The sequence below is a fragment of the Chenopodium album genome, chromosome 8 (genome assembly GCF_948465745.1).
Source record: "Chenopodium album chromosome 8, dcCheAlbu1.1, whole genome shotgun sequence".
NCBI lineage: Eukaryota > Viridiplantae > Streptophyta > Magnoliopsida > Caryophyllales > Amaranthaceae > Chenopodium > Chenopodium album.
Window position 1 is genome coordinate 9,347,036 of NC_137841.1, and position 6,535 is coordinate 9,353,570.

Genomic DNA, 6,535 nt, shown 5'->3' on the forward strand with positions numbered 1-6,535 from the left:
AATACGACATAATATAAAAATTCTAGTATAATATTACAAATAAGAACTTGTATAAATTTATCCAACACATACAACAAACAACACTAATAATATTACTAATGTTCTACCTAAGCAAATAGTTATGCATTCAATAAATACTTTGTCCTAAAGTAGTGCGCCCACTGTTCTCGAACCACATTCAACTTGTCAACATCATACGGGGCTTTCCTTGGACAATAATCCTATAAAAAAAAAACATATAAAAGAGGTTATAAAATAAAAACAATCCATAATAAAAACAATCATTTCAATAAATGTGATGGTCCAAATTATAGAATTAAAACTCAATATATAGAAATAAAACACATAACATCCATAACTAACTTATACGGATTTTTCACCAAATACCATTGAGTTTTAACATAATTCACCAAATACCACCAACATTTTTTAAATTCACCATATAACATTCAGTTTTATAAAAATATCACAACATGCCATTTCAGTCAACTCCGTCAGTCATTAACGTTAATTGTGCCATGTGGCACTTTGTAATGGGTCCTTATTAATATTATTTATTTGATTAATTAATTTAGAAAAAATATTTTTAAAATTAAAAAAATTAATACACCACCGGTGCAAGCCACCGCCGCCCCCGTCGGCGACGATTCCGACCCCAATCACTTTCTGGCTGGCTGACGACCATCCCCCTCCCCTGACGGCAACAACCTTGACCCTAACCACCACCTTAGTCAAAATCCCCAACCATCACCTTCACCGAATTCAACCACTTTGCAGCTTTCCACCTTTGCCAGAAACCAACCCACCACCCTGAAACCCTTTTGCCGGAAGCCCAAACCCTCTCCCACATGTCGCCGCTGCCCAACTTCACGAAAACCACCACCATGAAACCCTAAAACAGCAAAATCAAAACCCTAGATTTTGGTTTTAGGATATGGTGGTTCATTCGGGTAGAGATGTGGGACTTGACCGAGGCGAATTCGTTCGCCGACACAGGGGAGGGAGGTTTGGGCATTGACTGGTGGTTAGGGAGGGTTTTTCGAGGGGGGTTGGGGGTTTTTCGAGTGATGAGGGAACGGTACTTAGTGTTTTTCGAGAGAGATGCGGGCATGGTGATTCAAGGGAAGGGGAGGAGCGCCAGCGAGGGGTTTTGGTCGGATTCTGCGTCAGTTCTGGTCGAATTTCGTGCCGGCGGGAGGCGGGGGTGTCGAGATAGGGTGGTGGTTGGCTGGGGGACATTGGTGATGGCTGGAATTTTTTTTTTGTGATAATTAATTAAATAATTTATATTAAAATTAAGTAATTTAGAAGGAACCAATTACAAGATGCCACGTGGCATTATTAGCCTTTGATGACTAACGGTGTTAACGTCCGTTAGTCAATAAGAAATATTGTGAATTTGAAAAATGTTGGTGGTATTTGGTGAATTATGTTAAAACTCAGTAGTATTTGGTGAAAAATCCGAAACTTATATTTTGGTTTCTATGAATTGAAATCAATGAAATAGGACCATTTACTCACTTTTAGGAGCATATAAAGCCAAAAATGTTTTAAAATTGCCTAAGGGGCTTCTATCTTTCCCATCTTTCATGTATTGGTCCAAATTATAGAAATAAAACACACAACATCCATAATTAACTTATATTTTGGTTTCTATGAATTGAAATCAATGAAATAGGACCATTTACCCACTTTTGGGAGCATATAAAGCCAAAAAGGCTTCAAATTTGCCTAAGGGGCTTCTATCTTTCCCATCTTTCATGTATTTGTCAAAATTATAGAAATAAAATACACAACATCCATAATTAACTTATATTTTGGTTTCTATGAATTGAAATCAATGAAATAGGACCATATACCCACTTTTGGGAGCATATAAAGCCAAAAAGGCTTCAAAATTGCCTAAGGGGCTTCTATCTTTCCCATCTTTCATGTATTTGTCAAAATTATAGAAATAAAACACACAACATCCATAATTAACTTATATTTTGGTTTCTATGAATTGAAATCAATGAAATAGGACCATATACCCACTTTTGGGAGCATATAAAGCCAAAAAGGCTTCAAAATTGCCTAAGGGGCTTCTATCTTTCCCATTTATCATGTATTGGTCCAAATTATAGAAAAAAAACACATAGAATCCATAATTAACTTATATGTTGGTTTCTATGAATTGAAATCAATGAAATAGGACCATTTACCCACTTTTGGGCGCATATAAAGCCAAAAAGGCTTCAAAATTGCCTAAGGGGCTTCTATCTTTCCCATCTTTCATGTATTGGTCCAAATTATAGAAAAAAAACACATTACATCCGTAATTAACTTATATGTTGGTTTCAATGAATTGAAATCAATGAAATAGAACCATTTACCCACTTTTGGGAGCATATAAAGCCAAAAAGGCTTCAAAATTGCCTAAAGGACTTCTATCTTTCCCATCTTTCATGTATTTGATCAAATTATAGAAATAAAACACACAACATCCATAATTAACTTATATTTTGGTTTCTATGAATTGAAATCAATGAAATAAGACCATTTACCCACTTTTGGGAGCATATAAAGCCAAAAAGGCTTCAAAATTGCCTAAGGGGCTTCTATCTTTCCCATCTTTCATGTATTGGTCCAAATTATAGAAAAAAAACACATAACATCCATAATTAACTTATGTGTTGGTTTCAACGAATTGAAATCAATGAAATAAAACCATTTACCCACTTTTGGGAGCATATAAAGCCAAAAAGGCTTCAAAATTGCCTAAAGGACTTCTATCTTTCCCATCTTTCATGTATTTGATCAAATTATAGAAATAAACCACACAACATCCATAATTAACTTATATTTTGGTTTCTATGAATTGAAATCAATGAAATAGGACCATTTACTCACTTTTGGGAGCATATAAAGCCAAAAAGGCTTCAAAATTGCCTAAAGGACTTCTATCTTTCCCATCTTTCATGTATTTGATCAAATTATAGAAATAAAACACACAACATCCATAATTAACTTATATTTTGGTTTCTGTGAATTGAAAACAATGAAATAGGACCATTTACTCACTTTTGGGAGCATATAGGAATAAAACACATAACATCGCATACATGTCAATACATCATCTTGAAAACCATCTCAATGAAAAAGCTACTACCCTCCTCTAAGACACCTTTGCAATCCAAGTGAGAATTAACAATCTCATACATATATCTCATAATGTAGTAGCCACACTCAACGCCTCCTTGTTGTTGAGCACACTAGCATATATAACAAATAGTTAGGATATTTTATATTCAAAGTTAACAATGTATGATAAAACGGGGTGAGTTGTGTATTTACCTCCATTTTTATGAATTTTAATTTTTGCCTATGTGCTTTCAATTCATTCCCTATGAGATTTGCCCGATATACTTTATAAGCCCTTGTAGACACCCATTTGTGTCTCCCCAAAACCAAACCCGGTGATGAGTACCTTTCACGTCGAATCATAATCGAATGAAGTGAAAGTGTGGAAAGTTTGGTGTTGCGGATAGTTTTAATTTCTTTTCTCTTCTCTTTGTTTTCGAAAAATTATTTTAAGAAAACAGTCAATCTAGTTTGGTTGGTCCATGATATGGGTCCAATATTAGTGTAGTTGGATGAGGCTTGACAAGAGCTTTCCAACGATATATTATAAGCCCAATTCCGATAAATATTGAGGAAGTTATGGCCAATTTACTGAACTGGTCCCAGTTTGAGCCTTATATGCGGCCCAATGATCTAGGGGAGGGCCTAATATAGATTTATCATTCCTAATGCAATTAGGAATGGTTTTAGCCTTCTAGATTCTTCTAGAAGGTTCTTTTCATTCCTAATTCAATTAGCATTGATAAATTGACTTTTGTTGACTTTTCAGAGTTTTAATTAAAATCAAAGAACATTTTTTAGGGAAATACGATTTTATCCTCCTGTACGGCAATTTTTATCTGATTTTAAGAAAACACGTGAATTTCTGAATCAGAGCCAAACGCCAGCTGTAGCGCCTGGCGCTAGGGGTGAGCATGGGACGGGTACCCGTACCGTTAGTACTAACAGTTCGGGTACCCGATAACCAATATCACTAAAAGTGATATCCATAACCCGAACCGATAAGTTCGGGTACCCGGACTTCGGGTACCCGAATTTTCGGAACGGTTATCGGGTACCCTATAAAGTATCCAATTGTGATAATTAAACTTAAAAAATTAGTTATTATGATATTTTTTAACACTAATTAACAACAATACCTCATGATCTTCACCAAATTATTAATAACATTACTAATTATTGATATTTATAGTGATTATGAAGTAATGTAAGAGTTTAAATATTGAAAAGATAGATTTAAGTAGGAAAAAAAACAAAATAATTGCTTATCGGAACGGAACGGGTACCCATTAATTTTAAAATGATACTAAAAAACCATACCCGATAACAAATTATCGGAACGGGTACCCGAACCGTTATGGTTATCGGATCGGGTACCCTAATTTTCGGAACGGTAATGGAACGGGTTTTCGGTTTTTCGGGTAGTTTTGCTCAGCCCTACCTGGTGCTACGCTTGGCGCCTGGCGCTAGCATTGGCGCCTGGCGCTAATGTTGGCGTCTGGCGCCAATAGCCAGCGTTGGCGCTAATTCAATTTTATTTGCGTCAGAACTCTGTTTTGATATTTTATCTTTTTGGCTGATTTTCTTTATAAATAACGTCGTAAAAACTCCGTTTTCATTCATCCACAATTCATCAACAATCATCTACAATCACCTACTATCATCGATTCTCTCTATTTTCACCAACTCTCATCAAGTTTTTCTTGATTATTACTTTCTCTCTCTTTTTTTTCTAAACTAGCTTCTCTCAAATACAAAATTCCGCATTCATTAGATCTAGATACACTTAGCCATATTCGAAAATGCCTTCGCCCTAGACGTGAAAGGTTTAATTTCTGAAGGTTTGGTCCCAAATCTCTCTTTTAATTATTTAATTGTTTTAATTATTATTTTCCTTGAAGTTACTAACGTGTGTATTTTGTTATTAGAAAGAGGTACGAGGCATCAAAGTAAGTATGTTGATGGTTTTTATTGATATTATGATGTAGAAATCATGTTTAAGTTGTTATTATGATTCCTAGTATCATGTCTAGGGTAATTTTAATATTAAATATGATTGTTATGATGCCTTTTATGTTCTTTCTAATATTTATTCATGTTAGTATCATGTTAGGGTTAAAGCTTTGATTTTTATTGCTTAGTGACATGCTAGGGTTTGTTATTAATCTTGTTAGTATCATGCCTAGGATCTTGCTATTTTTATTATGCTTTAACATGAATATTACGATTATTATTGTTATTGTTATTATTATTATTATGATCGTTATAATAATTGTTGTTATGATTATGTGGATATTATTTATTGTTATTGCTTGATCACGCCTTTTATGCATGTTTAAAGGGAATTTGGTACTTGTAATCACGCTTAATAAGATAATTAACAATCTTGTTAGGGTTAATTTGATTATAATTCAAGTGATCGCCAATAATAGATTTATTTTTGCATTAAATTCAACCAACATAGATTAAACATGTTTAGGGTTAATCTAATGGTTGCATGTTAGTCAGAAAGCGCACATGAATACGATCAGATTAAAGTAGAGGCCTATTATTAGGGCAGGTTCAACCTCTTTTAGGTTGGATTTGTACCTTCATCCCCGAACCCTATTTGGTTCAAGACCTTATGGAGTTGACGATCTCTTGGATCGTTAAGGGGTGTAACCTTCACCCTGTGAACAGTTTACAAGTTCCTAAAAAACTTGTTAGCGACTCTTTTGCTCTATCTTCTTTCCCTTTGGGCGCCACCGTACTTTAGTGTATGATCACAGTGGGATTCAAGTTAGGGGATTAACACTTGAAATATTCCCCACAGTTTTTTGGCATCTACACTGGGGAGGATTTCTATTTTAATTCCTGAATTTGTTTCGGCAATGATTTAGAATGAGTGGATGAGACTCGAAACGTTCTAAGTATTTCATGTGCGTAATTTTGATTATCATTATTGTAATATGCATAAAAAATCTCTCATTGGAAAGACCATCCGTAATGAGTTAAAACATAGGATTTTACACGTAGGAAATTTGAGAAATATCTTTCACAACTAGGACCGAAATAACACTGCGCAAAACTGGAAAATTTTATCGAGCACAGAAAGCTGCCGAGGCATGTAGGAATTAGCGTCAGCGAACAGAAGCTGGCGCCAGACATTTAAACGTAGCGCCAGACGACAGCCATGTCGCCAGGCGCTACAGCTAAATCATGGCGCCAACCTCTGTTGCTGGCGCCAAATTCTTCCAATACCGAGCCAGAAATATGCGTTCTAATTTCGACCAGTTTTCGCATTGTTTGCTCGATCCTACTTCTTGATTGAGTTTTTCTCACTTTTCTGAAACCCATATGTGTTCTACATATGGACATATTCCTCTGGGAATTCATGCTCCATCTACCTGATTGAACGCTCTGAGCAACATCCGAG